Source organism: Schistocerca nitens, chromosome 1, assembly GCF_023898315.1.
Source record: "Schistocerca nitens isolate TAMUIC-IGC-003100 chromosome 1, iqSchNite1.1, whole genome shotgun sequence".
Classification (NCBI taxonomy): Eukaryota; Metazoa; Arthropoda; class Insecta; order Orthoptera; family Acrididae; genus Schistocerca; species Schistocerca nitens.
The window spans coordinates 1,077,694,088-1,077,709,734 of NC_064614.1; the positions used below are offsets into that span (position 1 = coordinate 1,077,694,088).

The 15,647-nt window shown below is 45.0% G+C and overlaps 1 non-coding gene across 1 annotated transcript; it reads left to right on the forward strand.

Moving 5' to 3' along the window:
• The first annotated feature begins 8,452 nt into the window (after nucleotides 1-8,452).
• Trnat-agu (transfer RNA threonine (anticodon AGU)) lies at nucleotides 8,453-8,524 on the forward strand. The gene has a single exon. It is a non-coding gene; the product is annotated as a tRNA-Thr (tRNA).
• The last annotated feature ends 7,123 nt before the right edge of the window (nucleotides 8,525-15,647 follow it).

Below are 15,647 nucleotides of genomic sequence, written 5' to 3' on the forward strand. Positions count from 1 at the left end.
TGCCGTTCCTGGCTAGGAAGTTTTGTATATTTTTATACTTTTCTAGCAATATAGACATATTAGATGATAGGCATATGGATCGAAACCGGTTATAAACTACCAAATACTTTTAAATTTTTCAAATAACAGCCTGCTCTGTTCATTCCTATTGCAAACAGAGCATGCAGTATACATCTGTCGTGTAGCCCTGCAAGTCTGAATTGTTAGCCGTAAATCGTACTTTGCAAATAATAATAGAAGAGTTCTTGGTCTTCAAGGTTCGTGTTTGGCTGATGCCTTCTATAGTACTTCACCCTCAGCCTAATGGCTTGTGATGCTAAGATTCCTGGTGCCACGGCGAAAATGAAACTTACCCTTTGCAGAGTGGCTGTAACTGTCCAAGTAAGCGCGCGTTAAGGTGGGGGAATACTCCTTCGAATCTAATAGCAGTCAATAAAGGGCACTGTGGCAGAGACGGAATTTTATTGGCCGTGTCTGGTCGTCGTACTCTAAATCCATGCGGTTTCATCAAGCGGAGTAGCAATTAACTTTCCCTTCTCGAACAAAACGACAGCTGCGTGGAGTGCTGCCTAGGAAGTGGGCCGTAAATCGGAATGTGCGGTACGACATAACAGGGGCTGTGACGGACAGCAGGTTTGCCGACGAGTGTACCGCTGAGTGCGGCCGACACAGCACTTGCGCCACTCGCTGCCCTTTATATTCCCTGCAGAGCACCGCAGAAGCAGCGCCGCAGTGTGATCGATAGGCCGAGAAGTAATTTTCTTTAATTCCACACCATCGAGCAACGAGAAGGCTTGCAGCTGTGCAGAGCGAAACCCAGAGGAGTTTAACAAGCGGCCCGCGCGGACCCGCCGTTGAGCGCCGGCTGACGCGCCTGTCGAGTGTCGACCATGTGTGCGCCATCTGCTAGACATGAGAGCCACACTGACCCTCCAGTCCAGTTAAAGGATTGACTGCCACGCTCCGCGACCTGCAGCCGGCAACCTCCAACCGTACGACCTGCTACCAGCGTTTCCTTGACGAAAAACGTTATGGCTGGAGGACCCTGCAGCATCTTCATGGTAAACAGACCGCCAATGTTGTAAAATACTTTTATCGCCCAAAGTCTTACCGACATAAGTAAGTTGCTATACACTATCACGGTTTCGGGAGCTTAGCCCCATCATCAGGTTCATGTGAAATCTAGCAGTAGTAGGACTTGATGTCCATGCCCAAACAAATAGTACGCAACCATCTACCGTTAACTAACATCCCAAATTGTGGCATATGGATATTATTTGACGGTCCACCTGCAGTAGATATTTGCCTACTAGTTGTTTTGGTAAGGACATGACGTCCTACTACTGCTAGATTTCAGACGTATCTGATGATGGGGCTAATACATCGAAACCGTGATTGTCTATAGCGACTTATTTATGTTGTGTGAGACTTTGGTCAGTAACAGTATTTTATAACTGTGGCGGATTAGCCGGCCGGAGTGGCCGTGCGGTTCTAGGCGCTGCAGTCTGGAACCGAGCGACCGCTACGGTCGCAGGTTCGAATCCTGCCTCGGGCATGTATGTGTGTGATGTCCTTAGGTTAGTTAGGTTTAATTAGTTCTAAGTTCTAGGCGACTGATGACCTCAAAAGTTTAGTTAGGTCTAATTAGTTCTAAGTTCTAGGCGACTGATGACCTCAAAAGTTAAGTCGCATAGTGCTCAGAGCCATTTTTTGTGGCGGATTTGGTTACCATGATCATGTGGTGGAACACTTGTGGATGTCCCACAAATAAACATTTATGAAAGCTACAGCATTCACCACCGAGGATGGATCATCTACCGTGTCACCAGGGTGCCGTACACTTTAGTAGCGAAAAATAGATGAGCGTATGTCCTATCGGAGTGGAGGTATAACGCCACGTGCACAGAACTGGTAGCAAGTCTAAACTTAATCTTTTCCGGCAATGTAACAGCGTGGTCACGTTGTTTTTTCACACTAGCGCTCCTGCCAGTATTGTGTCCCACAGCAAAGCGATTTGGTTACTTTTGGAAGTTATCTTCGAGGAAAAAAAGTAATGACGATTAGGGTTTAGCGTCCTACCAACGACGAGGTAATCAGAGGTGAAGAACAATCTCGAATTTGTGATGAATTGTGAAGGAAATCGATATTGTCCTGTTCACAGACATCATTCAAACATTTGCCCTTTAGTGAAGACATACTCGTAAATAACAACGACGGTGTGAATGCAGTTCTGAGAAACGGGAAGTAACACGAGTGCACATACGGCGACGTTCCGGTTCAACTGAGCGACGAGGGCTGCGTGACGCCATTAGGGTGAGCATGACGGTATAAGAAGGCAGCTGGCAGGTGGCAAGGCAGTGGTCCTGGGAGACGAGGCAAGAGTGGCGTTCACGGCCTTGGTGCCGCACTGTTAGACGAAAAAGGGGTCGGCAGGCTTGAGCGGCCGAGCCTATCTAGATCCATATGGCCCCGCGCCTACAATTGGAAGCGCTATTTATAGAAACTAGAATTGTGCACCACCGCCACTGTGCCCCGATGCACTAGCGCCCGTAATCTAATTACACGCCCAGCCAGATATATTAATGCCACTTCTTCCCTGACATCTGTTATCAGGCTGTTTCTGCGAGACAACGCTTGAGGCTTTGTTGGAGATGGGCTAACTTGTCCCGACGCTATCAGCCACACTCTTTCTCCCTAGTGGAACTCGTTACTCATAGATTTTTGAAAAAGCCTGTTCCATAACAATCTCCAAACACACTCCGGGTGCCCTCCAAACGCGCGCCTCTGCAGCTTCAAGGAAGTCAGATGGTGTTCGGCACAAAGGTAGCTGGTTCGAATCCCAGTAGGGAAATAAAATTTCGCTTATCAATTGGAAAAGATTTGGGGTACTGCAGTTTCTGATCTACATGGTGTGCCAATGCCCTCATCAAGTGACAAATTACTGCACAATGAGGGCATATGATATCTGAAACAGTCGTTAAAATCTAACAAATTTAATGGAAGCAGAGGTAAAGCTGTCATCAATTCGATGGTCGATTTGAAAATTAGAGTGCTATTGGAAATGCCTAGCCAAACTTCGAACCTACTTAACTAGACAGCTACAGGGGACCTATAGGTGTCCTCCAAACTAAGGTGCAGATCGTCATGTGTCACATATACAATTAATTGCCAGAGAACAAAGAAGTGATCAGCGACAAAAAAATCCTAGAACTGAGCCAAGTTTGAATACTGAATCCTGGCATTTGTAGTCTTATATTCACCGAAACAGCGATCAAAATGTTCAAATGTGTGTGAAATCTTATGGGACTTAACTGCTAAGGTCATCAGTCCCTAAGCTTACACACTGCTTAACCTAAATTATCCTAAGGACAAACACACATACCCATGCCCGAGGGAGGATTCGAACCTCCGCCAAGACCAGCCGAAACAGCGATCATAAAGGAATATATTTGCACAATAGTCTCAGATCTACAACAGTTGTATCTATCACGTGCAGCTTTTTCAAGATACTACGTACAAGCTACGGTGCAGAAACGTGGTATTTTTTATGTTTCGACATTCGGTCAGTTGCAACAGAAACTAACACAATCAGAAAGGAAATGCATTTGCTTTGGTGTACTGACTCTCTTTTGTTTTGTTAAACGACACACGTACTTAAGTAAGCAATATTGACATCTGCCCGGAACAATTATTAGCGCAAATGCTTCAATCACTATCTTCCCCTAAAGCTTTTTCCCTCTCTAGCACCATATAAGGTATTATTTTATCTCTAATCACACGCCCTGCCATCATGCCACTTCTTTTTATATGTTATCCACATGTTCCTTCCAATTCGTCAATTCTGCAGGGAAAATTGGAAATTTGTGGTAAGGTTCTATGGGACTAAACTGCTGAGGTCATCGGTCCCTAGGTTCAAAATGGCTCTGAGCACTATGGGACTCAACATCTTAGGTCATAAGTCCCCTAGAACTTAGAACTACTTAAACCTAACTAACCTAAGCACATCACACACACCCATGCCCGAGGCAGGATTCGAACCTGCGACCGTAGCAGTCCCGCGGTTCCAGACTGCAGCGCCAGAACCGCACGGCCACCGCGGCCGGCTCGGTCCCTAGGCTTACACACTAATTAAAGTAACTTACGCTAAGTACAACACACATACCCGAGGGAGGACTCGAACCTCCGACAGGGGAAGCCGCGGTACCGTGGCAAAGCGCCCCAAACCGGACGGCTACCCCGCGCGTCTTCTTCAGAGAACCTCCTCATTCTTTTTTTTTTTTTTTTTTTTCATTGCAATATCTTGATACTCCTGCTAGGGTACGCGATATTGACGCCTGCACGGGGATGGACTGATGACGATAATTGTCATTTAACAAACTAAATGGGTGACAATTGAGGGCCGGCCGGAGTGGCCGAGCGGTTCTAGGCGCTTCGGTCCGGAACCGCGCGACTGCTACGGTCGCAGGTTCGAATCCTGCCTCGGTCATGGATGTGTGTGATGTCCTTAGGTTAGTTAGGTTTAAGTAGTTCTAAGTCTAGGGGATTGATGACCTCAGATGTTAAGTCCCAAAGTGCTCAGAGCCATTTGAACCATTTGACAATGGAGGAAACCGATGTTATCCCTGTAGTATTTTCCTTTTAAACATTTAGGTCATGATAGAAGCAGACATCGACACAGGGAGCCAATGCAAAAACTTACACAGTCTATAATTTTGGCGTATTTCTAAACGGAGAACTCTTATTTAGAACTTCAACGGTAGTCGGCCTAAAACCGGTAACTGCGCTGCAGCCATTTTAGGAAAATGTTCCTGTTGCAATTTCTATGCTTTTAAGTGGAAGCATAACTAATTTTTAAGGGACGAAAATAATTTTCTGAAAGTTAGCGGCATATTCCTGAGCAACGAAGCGGCAACTTTCACACAGCGGAGGACGGCGGTTGCTGAATTAATATTACACACGCAGGTCGACGCCTCCTCAGCGCGTGTTTTCGTCGCGTCGCGCTATCGTGACCCAGAAACGTCTGCATTAGTTCGCAGTTAAGACAGGTGCGCCTCTGCCGCAGACTGATAAGCGACAGCGAACACGCTGACGTCGACGCTGAAGCAATAGATGGGCGTCGTTATGCGCGGCGCACTGCGGGTTTTGTCAACATCAGCACTGGCTTCTGCCGCTGTCACTTCCAGGCAAGTGGCTGGGTGACAGCGAACAGGCGGCGCCGGAAGCAACAGCGTGTTCTGTTAGGTGCGACCGAGCAATACTCCCGTTTCTTACATTGACAGGCTCCTCAGCTCAGTCATCCATGAAATTACAAGACTACACTCATTACAGTTCTTTCTACGAGGTGACAAAAGTAAGAGATGCAATACATGTGAATCAGCATGATTTCACTTGTACGCTTTCTTCCCTTGGAAACGCTGGGGCTAGTCAGGTTTCACCGGCAGAAACGTAACTTCTCACACTCACTTTTCTGTTTGTCAAAGTTTGTAGTTTATACATACTTCGAACTGAGTCATACGGAGTTACAACTCGTCGTGTGTGTTGTGCTGTGTTTTGCTTCCGAAGGTAGCACACAAACCTGTCAGTGGTCGTCAAACTGCGGTCCGCGGGCCGAATGGGGCCCGAATCAAGTATTCGTGCGGCACGCGATTCTGAGTCATTTTTTATAAATAATATGCGTGTATAAACTTAAAGCCAATTTTTAAAAAAATGGCCAGCTGGGAGTAGCACTCGCTTACTGAGGGTTCCACAAAAGAAACATAATTAGGTATACAGACAGGTCATCCATTCCGGGAATCGAAGATCTCGACAGTTACGGACATTGATACTGGCAAGATATCGGTCCCAGACATTCCAAGGCTCTCGGAATGTTTTAATTTCAACTTTTAAATTGGATAACAAATTACAAAATAGATATTTTTCATCTGACATAAAGTCAATAATTTTCTCTTCTTTTCTTTTGTTGTAGCGTGAAACGTTGCTTCTTGACAAATTTCATGAATCTAGATCAGCAGGAATTACTCCGTAAGTTTTGGTGAGTGAGATTGCGAGTGTCTAAATATGTGACATAAGCGGCCATATCTTTTGATTACATTGATGTAGAAGCTTCACATGTCTATCCGTTCCGAAGAAAAAGTGTTTAGAACAGTACGACAGATAGAAAGACCGACAGGCAGACAGACCGATGGACAGCAGAATGACCCTGAAACTTCCTGGCAGATCAGAACTGTCTACCGGACTGAGACTCGAACTCGGGACCTTTGTCTTTAGCGGGCAAGGTAGAGAGAGCACTTGCCCGCGGAAGGCAAAGGTCCCGAGTTCGAGTCTGGGTCCGGCACACAGTTTTGATCTGCCAGGAAGTTTCATATCAGCGCTGCAGAGTGAAAATTTCATTCCAGCAGAATGATATTGCAAAACAACTACTCTACGCCAGAACACGCCATGGGGACACAACGGTACCGACCGGCCGCCGTGTTATCCTCAGATCACAGACGTTACTGTATGCGGATACGGAGGGGCATGTGATCAGCATACCGCTCTCCTGGCCGTATGTCAGTTTACGAGACCGAGAGACATCCTATAAGGGTTCTTTTTTTTTTACATATTGAGGCATGGAACCCTAAGTACATTAACTAACGTTAAGAGCATCTAAAGAGTGTAATTTTACTGCTCAGCAACAAATATACTTACAGAGACTGTAACATTTTAAGGCCTGATTAATTTTAATTAACATTGGTGGATTCGACAGTGGCTAAGTAAAGTTGGCCGCTTAACTTTAAGGGCAGAGGGCTAAGTTGCGTGGCAACTGCGATGTTAGTAGATGTGAGGGGTGGGGGTGGGGGGGGGGGGTATGTTTTGTTCCAGTCCTGACAACTCACGGGCGTGCGTGACTCGTACCGATCAGCTGCTATGGTATAAATTTTTACACGGAAGTAACATTGATTCGTGAAAGCTCATTAGAGAGACGGTCATCTTCAAACGTGATTTTTCCTGTGGAAAAAACATTAATTTAAGGCTGTTGTAAAACAGGGCAATGAGCAGACGGAAACTGGCATTTAAATCATTAATCAAATGTTTGTAAAGGTGTCGTATTTTCAATACCGCTTTTAAATACAAGTTGAAACGCTGTTAGTAATGAAAGTCATTTTCACACATAGTAGAACCAAAAACACTTCACCACACATCTGTAGTGTTACAACTGTTGTAAACCGAGATTGGCAGCAGTCTGAAACAGCACAGTCGACACAACATGTTCCGAATGACGCCGACATTTAACGATCAGTTCTTGGGTTGGAGGAGGTGGGGGGGGGGGAGGGGGGTGTTATGCTGACCAACTTAACCGCGCCCTTAAAATCTTAAAATAGGTAGACCATTGGGGGCTCATAACATACTAATTTATGTTGGTTATCAATTAATGAGATCGGTATAAATGTGACTCTTAAGTGCCATCCCAAAATGTCAATACTGGCTCTTGGGGAAAAAATTTGACGACCACAAATTCGGAGGGAATCATATGTAGCATTCAGTGTAACAATTTCAGATCCCCTATTGTTCTCTAGTCTCGAGAAGGAATACATAATAGTGTGACAGTATGCTCCGGCTCTAATGTATCTAAAATAATTCCAGCAGACTCAGTTTTCATTCCATGTACACACTTCGTTCAATGCGACGTAGAACTGTTATCACTGTTCATCCGTCACAGCAACTACTAGAGTAAATCAAGTTCAATGAATGGACAACCATTCTGTGAAAACGGAGGTTAGACTCAGGCATCAGTAATTATTCAACAGGATCGTTGTTTCTCTATACTTAGCCGGCCGGAGTGGCCGAGCGGTTCTAGGCGCTACAGTCTGGAACCGCGTGACCGCTACGGTCGCAGGTTCGAATCCTGCCTCGGGCATGGGTGTGTGTGATGTCCTTAAGTTAGTTACGTTTAAGTAGTTCTAAGTTCTAGGGGACTGATGACCTCAGTAGTTAAGTCCCATAGTGTCATGAAAAAACTGTCCAAAGCTTTTTGTAGATAGTGGTGAAGCATATTTCACTAAGTTTTAGGTCGCTCGTATGCCTCAGATATCAGCACATCGGGCGTATACGGGGAAGGCGCCAGTACATTATCCAGCACTACCAAGAAATCCTTAGTGAAAGCAGAACTAAAACTTGTTTCATTCAGTCTCGTATGGACAATTTAAGGATTATAAAATTTAATTATGTGTTTCCAGATACCTTTTCAAGGCTCAAACATCTATGACGTATATATGCAGACTGAAGCAACGTATGAAAGTTCGTACCAAGGCCTGGATTAAAGTCCGTGTCTCCTGATCACAAGGAAGATGCGCTAAGCACTACGCCACCGAGGCACAGTGGCGAATACCAAGTGGGCTGAGGTGTGAATGGGAATTTGGATTGAGGAGGGAGGGGTGCTGGGGTAGTCCACGCATTTGTGCAAAGCCGCTGTGCCAGAGTGGCGTAGTGGTTAGCGTATCTGCCTAGTGAACAAGAGCCCCAGGTTCGAATCCTGGCTTTGGTGCAAATTTGCATTCGTCGCTTCAGTCTGCATATGTACGACTGAAGGAAAAGTAGCGGCTCCAGTTTAGGAAACATATTAATGGTCGGAAGAGCATCCAAGGACAAGATACGTCTCTTCAACACTTCCGCTCAGTGAGCCTTAAGCAGAAGTTTTAGCAGCACTGTGACAGGAGCCCAATGTACCATAACGATAGCGCCATAATCAATAGTTACTTCGACATGCAGCCATTTCGCACGATTGAGATTATATTTAACGGTTTAATATTTCCAAATGATGAAACTTCCTGGCAGATTAAAGCTGTGTGCAGGACCGAGACTCGAACTTGGGAACTTTGCCTTTCGCGGGCAAGTGCTCTACCAACTGAGCTACATGTACTCAGGTACTCAGGTACATAAATCTGTTACGCCAAAGCAGTAGTGTTTCAAGCACTGGGCTCTTATGCTGGAAGTACGCTCACACAAACCTGTGTGTTCCGTGCTTCCCCAAAATAATATCCTGATTTGTACCCTTCGCAAGTCCCACAACTGACTGAGCTAGTAATGCTTCATTAATAATCTTAACGTCTACGGTATGTTTAAGCCCGATCGCACTTCTTTCAGATGCAGCATGAGCTAACAACATACCAGACAGGCTTGTTAAGGAGACAACACGTTTCGCAATAGCAGGTTGGATGCAGCAACGCGCGAAGAAAATATACCATGCAAGCATTTAGCCAGTTTCTTTGTCCTAAGAGGCCAAGACTCGTGAACGGTGTAACAGGTGTTCACCTTCAAGCTCTTTGAAAACGCCACGAATGCACCTGGTACAAGATCGAATCTGATTGGCCGTGTTGTCACATATTTCAGCACTAAAATCCTCCTCCTGTTTAAGACAGGACAATAAATTCCAAAAAACTGATACACATTTCCAGTGACGACGCGCCCCGCGATATCTCAGCCATTCAGCGGAAAGGAACGAGCAAGAATGTAGCAGTATTTCAGAAACGGGTGAGCAATAAAAGTAAACGGAGATCTGGAACAGATCCATTGCCCGGCGCGGCCGGCCGGAGAGCTCGCGGAACAATGGGCAGGCACCGTATTCCTGCGTGAGGGGAACCGGATCTGCAAAGTGACAGCCGCAAGGTGCGGGCCGGCTGACGTCACCACTCGCGACGAGCACCTGTCTGCCAATCGCGCGCACCTCAAACTCTGGCCCACGTCTCCGTCGTCCCTCCGGCCGGTAAAAGTCAGCCCAACGGGCACCATACGGTGCCATTAGAAAGAACAAAGTAATACGATTAAGAAAGTTTCCGAGAATGAACATTTGGAGGCACATCTGCGTACACCTTCACAAGTATCCGGACACCTATTACTGGACATTAATATGCGGTGTGTCCACACTTCGTCTTCATGATGGGACGCTTTTAGTGAGGTGTCTAAATGTCTGTGGAGGAATAGCAAGACATTCTTCCTCAAGAGCCGAAACCAGTGGATGTTGGACACGGGTTCGAAGCAACGTCGACATTCTGCCTCATCCCACAGGTGTTCCACTAGATCCAGGCTGGTACTCTGGGAAGACTAGTCCATTTCAGGAAAGTTTCTGTCCACAAACCATTGTCCCATGGACAGGGGAGAAGCATGGAGTATCTGATGACTGACAGTATCGGCCACTACTGTGATTTCCCTTTCCGCCTCTGTATGGCAGAACCGTACAGTAAGCAGCAGCAAGCATGTGTACTCATATGCACTGGAGCTGGATATATTCAGTACTGTATCTGCTCTAAGTGCCTGGTGGTGGCTGCTATAGCACACTGAAGATAATTTGAGGCCTGTGACATGCGTTTTTAAGGTAAGTTATTAATTTCGTTGCTATTGTTATTGTTGTTGTTGTTGCTGTCTTCAGTCCAAAGACTTGTTTTCTGCAGCTCTCCACGCTACCCAATCCTGTGCAAGCCTCTTAGACTCTGAGAAACTACTGCAACCTACATCCTTCTGAATCTGCTTACTGTATTCATCTCTTGGCGCCGGCCGGGGTGGCCGAGCGGTTCTAGGCGCTACAGTCTGGAACCGCGCGACTGCTACGATCGCAGGTTCGAATCCTACCTCGGGCATGGATGTGTGTGATGTCCTTAGGTTACTTAGGTTTAAGTAGTTCTAAGTTCTACGGGACTGATGACCTCAGATGTTAAGTCCCATAGTGCTCAGAACCATTTGAACCATCTCTTGGCCTCCCTCTACGGTTTTTACCCCTCACGCTTCCCTCCAATACTAAACTGGTGATCCCTTCATGCCTCACAATGATTCCATCCAAACAATCCCTTCTTCAGGTTTTGCCACAAATTTCTCTTCTCCCCAATTCTATTCACTACTTCCTCATTAGTTACACGATCTTCCCATTTAGTTGCTATATTTCTATTAGCTGTGTTATGTAAGGAACGACGTCCAACAAAAGTTCATGACAACTTCTATAAAACAATGTACAACATCAATAGATACTACGGCGTGTTTGTCACGTAGTACCGGCCATCAGATTTTCTTTCAGCATCAGCCGGGAGTAAATCAATTTTTAAATTATATTTTCTTCTTTTTACTTATTTTCAGCCTGACATGGCGAAAAAAGAGAAAATAGTAAGAGGAAAATGTGGTGTCACCGCTAGACACCACACTTGCTAGGTGGTAACTTAAATCGGCCGCGGTCCTGTAGTACATGTCGGACCCGCGTGTCGCCACTGTGGGATCGCAAACCTAGCGCCACCACAAGGCAGGTCTCGAGAGACTGAGGAGACCTCGTCCCCAGTTGTACGGACAACATAGTTAGCGATTGGACGTGCTAAGCCTTGCTCTCATTTGCCGAGAGATAGACAGTAGAATAGCCCTCTGCTAAGTTAAATGGCGACCACCTAGCAAGGCGCCATTTGTATCAGTGCCAATAGCTTACGAGTATGCAGGAGAGATGTATTCCAACAAGAGAATAAAGTTAAGTATTAAAAAAGCTACGTATTTTTCTTTAGTGCATTTATAAGTCTCATGTTCCAGACTTCACGCCCGTCTGCGTTAGCCTTGCGTGCCCTATCGGCTACAGCATTGTGTCTGGGCTGTATGGTCTAGACACAACAGAAAACATTCCATTTTCCTCTTACTTTTTTCTCATTTTTCACGATGCCAGTCTGAAAATGGCTGTGAGCAAGGTTATGCCAACGAAATGACCGCGAAGGAGACAGCTGAAGCGTTTTCTATACCTCGAAGCACACTTGGAGATGGGATAAGAACAATTAAGCAACGTAATTCGGTAGCGTTAACTCGTCAGAGGCTGGCCGTTGTGGCCGAGCGGTTCTAGACGCTTCAGTCCGGAACAAAGGGACTGCTACGGTCGCAGGTTCGAATCCTGCCTCGAGCATGGATGTGTGTGATGTCCTTAGGTTAGTTAGGTTTAAGTAGTTCTAAGGGACTGATGACCTCAGATGTTAAGTCCCATAGTGCTCAGAGGCATTTTAACCATTTGAACTCGTCAGAGTGCAGATTCAAGAGCACTTTTCACGAAGAAATGGAAAAACAACTAGTGTATTCCATAAGAGATTTAGATAAGAAACCCGTCTTCCTCATTAAAAAAGGAATTCTTGCAACTTGCATTTGCGGTGCCCAGATCCTGTTCTCATGAACTGAAGCATAAAAAAAGGTACTGTAAATATTCTAACTAAGTATCGGCCACTACTGTGATTTCCCTTTCCGCCTCTGTATGGCAGAACCGTACAGTAAGCAGCAGCAAGCATGTGTACTCATATGCACTGGAGCTGGATATATTCAGTACTGTATCTGCTCTAAGTGCCTGGTGGTGGCTGCTATAGCACACTGAAGATAATTTGAGGCCTGTGACATGCGTTTTTAAGGTAAGTTATTAATTTCGTTGCTATTGTTATTGTTGTTGTTGTTGCTGTCTTCAGTCCAAAGACTTGTTTTCTGCAGCTCTCCACGCTACCCAATCCTGTGCAAGCCTCTTAGACTCTGAGAAACTACTGCAACCTACATCCTTCTGAATCTGCTTACTGTATTCATCTCTTGGCGCCGGCCGGGGTGGCCGAGCGGTTCTAGGCGCTACAGTCTGGAACCGCGCGACTGCTACGATCGCAGGTTCGAATCCTACCTCGGGCATGGATGTGTGTGATGTCCTTAGGTTACTTAGGTTTAAGTAGTTCTAAGTTCTACGGGACTGATGACCTCAGATGTTAAGTCCCATAGTGCTCAGAACCATTTGAACCATCTCTTGGCCTCCCTCTACGGTTTTTACCCCTCACGCTTCCCTCCAATACTAAACTGGTGATCCCTTCATGCCTCACAATGATTCCATCCAAACAATCCCTTCTTCAGGTTTTGCCACAAATTTCTCTTCTCCCCAATTCTATTCACTACTTCCTCATTAGTTACACGATCTTCCCATTTAGTTGCTATATTTCTATTAGCTGTGTTATGTAAGGAACGACGTCCAACAAAAGTTCATGACAACTTCTATAAAACAATGTACAACATCAATAGATACTACGGCGTGTTTGTCACGTAGTACCGGCCATCAGATTTTCTTTCAGCATCAGCCGGGAGTAAATCAATTTTTAAATTATATTTTCTTCTTTTTACTTATTTTCAGCCTGACATGGCGAAAAAAGAGAAAATAGTAAGAGGAAAATGTGGTGTCACCGCTAGACACCACACTTGCTAGGTGGTAACTTAAATCGGCCGCGGTCCTGTAGTACATGTCGGACCCGCGTGTCGCCACTGTGGGATCGCAAACCTAGCGCCACCACAAGGCAGGTCTCGAGAGACTGAGGAGACCTCGTCCCCAGTTGTACGGACAACATAGTTAGCGATTGGACGTGCTAAGCCTTGCTCTCATTTGCCGAGAGATAGACAGTAGAATAGCCCTCTGCTAAGTTAAATGGCGACCACCTAGCAAGGCGCCATTTGTATCAGTGCCAATAGCTTACGAGTATGCAGGAGAGATGTATTCCAACAAGAGAATAAAGTTAAGTATTAAAAAAGCTACGTATTTTTCTTTAGTGCATTTATAAGTCTCATGTTCCAGACTTCACGCCCGTCTGCGTTAGCCTTGCGTGCCCTATCGGCTACAGCATTGTGTCTGGGCTGTATGGTCTAGACACAACAGAAAACATTCCATTTTCCTCTTACTTTTTTCTCATTTTTCACGATGCCAGTCTGAAAATGGCTGTGAGCAAGGTTATGCCAACGAAATGACCGCGAAGGAGACAGCTGAAGCGTTTTCTATACCTCGAAGCACACTTGGAGATGGGATAAGAACAATTAAGCAACGTAATTCGGTAGCGTTAACTCGTCAGAGGCTGGCCGTTGTGGCCGAGCGGTTCTAGACGCTTCAGTCCGGAACAAAGGGACTGCTACGGTCGCAGGTTCGAATCCTGCCTCGAGCATGGATGTGTGTGATGTCCTTAGGTTAGTTAGGTTTAAGTAGTTCTAAGGGACTGATGACCTCAGATGTTAAGTCCCATAGTGCTCAGAGGCATTTTAACCATTTGAACTCGTCAGAGTGCAGATTCAAGAGCACTTTTCACGAAGAAATGGAAAAACAACTAGTGTATTCCATAAGAGATTTAGATAAGAAACCCGTCTTCCTCATTAAAAAAGGAATTCTTGCAACTTGCATTTGCGGTGCCCAGATCCTGTTCTCATGAACTGAAGCATAAAAAAAGGTACTGTAAATATTCTAACTAAACTGCTCATTTGTGTTGTAGAAACGTATCACTTGTTATATTTTATTTATTTGTCATTGTAGAAGGTTGTAAGCTATAAATATTTCCCTAAGACGACAAAAATTAAAAATGCGAACCAAATACTTAGTCTCTGGTAGATTAGCACGAAGAATTATGCTGAAATCAGTACGAGTATCTCAAAACAAAAATCTATGATAAAGTTATATTGAGTTAGCATTTTGAAATAGCTCTTTGATACTCTGTGAATGTGGGACGATAGCATACCTCCTTATGTTTGTCTACGGGGTTATTCTGAATCAGAATTTGAAAAGAGCGACATAAGGCTGGCGTTATGAAAACCCAACTTAAAAGAAATTCTCGCTTTCGTGTTTTAACTGCTCATTCACCGCACGCCCGAGACTGAAACGCGTAACGATACAAGCACTTGCCCAAATGTGTGTTGTACACAGTCGGGAAGCAGAGTCACGAAAAACAGATCTCTCATCCTAATTTCGCGGATTCGACGCAATTCCAGACCACTTTCCTGTATATCATGATAACGGTTGCGTATTTTACGAGCATGTCACAGCCACCTTGAAAGACATGGGTTTAAAAAAAGTTGTTAGCAGGCATCTTGTAGCACGAACAGCGAATTCGGTTGCACTCATACCTCGTGACTACTTACTCTGCGGGTTTGTGAACCTGCACTGAACAAAGAAGGATATCAGATGCCTGTCTCCCATGTGAATAGGAACACACCAGAAGATGTCGCAAAGGTCCCCACAAATACTGTGAAGTTTCCGACATGCTTTGCACAGCTAAGATGGACACATGATTAACGAAAATTTTATAACATAGAAATCGTTATTTTGCAGCTTACCGATAGAAATTACATGGAAAATTTACAACAATCACAGAAAGCCTCAGAAATGATCTATCCGTCGTGCTGAGCACTACTGAAGGTAAAACACTTCATTCATATTTGTCAGAATCCCTCAGTTTCAAATTCCGACCCGAACGTATTCGTTTCGATTTCTAAGGTACTGCTAAGCAATTTCTAATGAACGAACATCCGTGCTATATTTCTTTTCCTTCGTTTGTACCAGTGATCTATTCACTATGTCGTCAACAGCACATTAATCTGTGACAGAGTTTCTAAGCTGTTATTTTACCCTGTAAAGCTGTCGTTTCGAAACGTAAATCTGAAAAACTGTAGCGAATATTCAGTTAATTACGTGTAAGACGTGCCTTCGGAGTCAGCAAATGGCAACGTATCAATTATTTTTCAGAAGGGCAGACTAATTTGAGCCACTTGACACAGGCGAAACCAGGTTACCTAACATAAATTAGTGACAGATTTATGTGCTACCGCGCCCACATCGTCCATTAACCGTTACAAAGTGCATGAATAATATTTTGACATCACTCGAG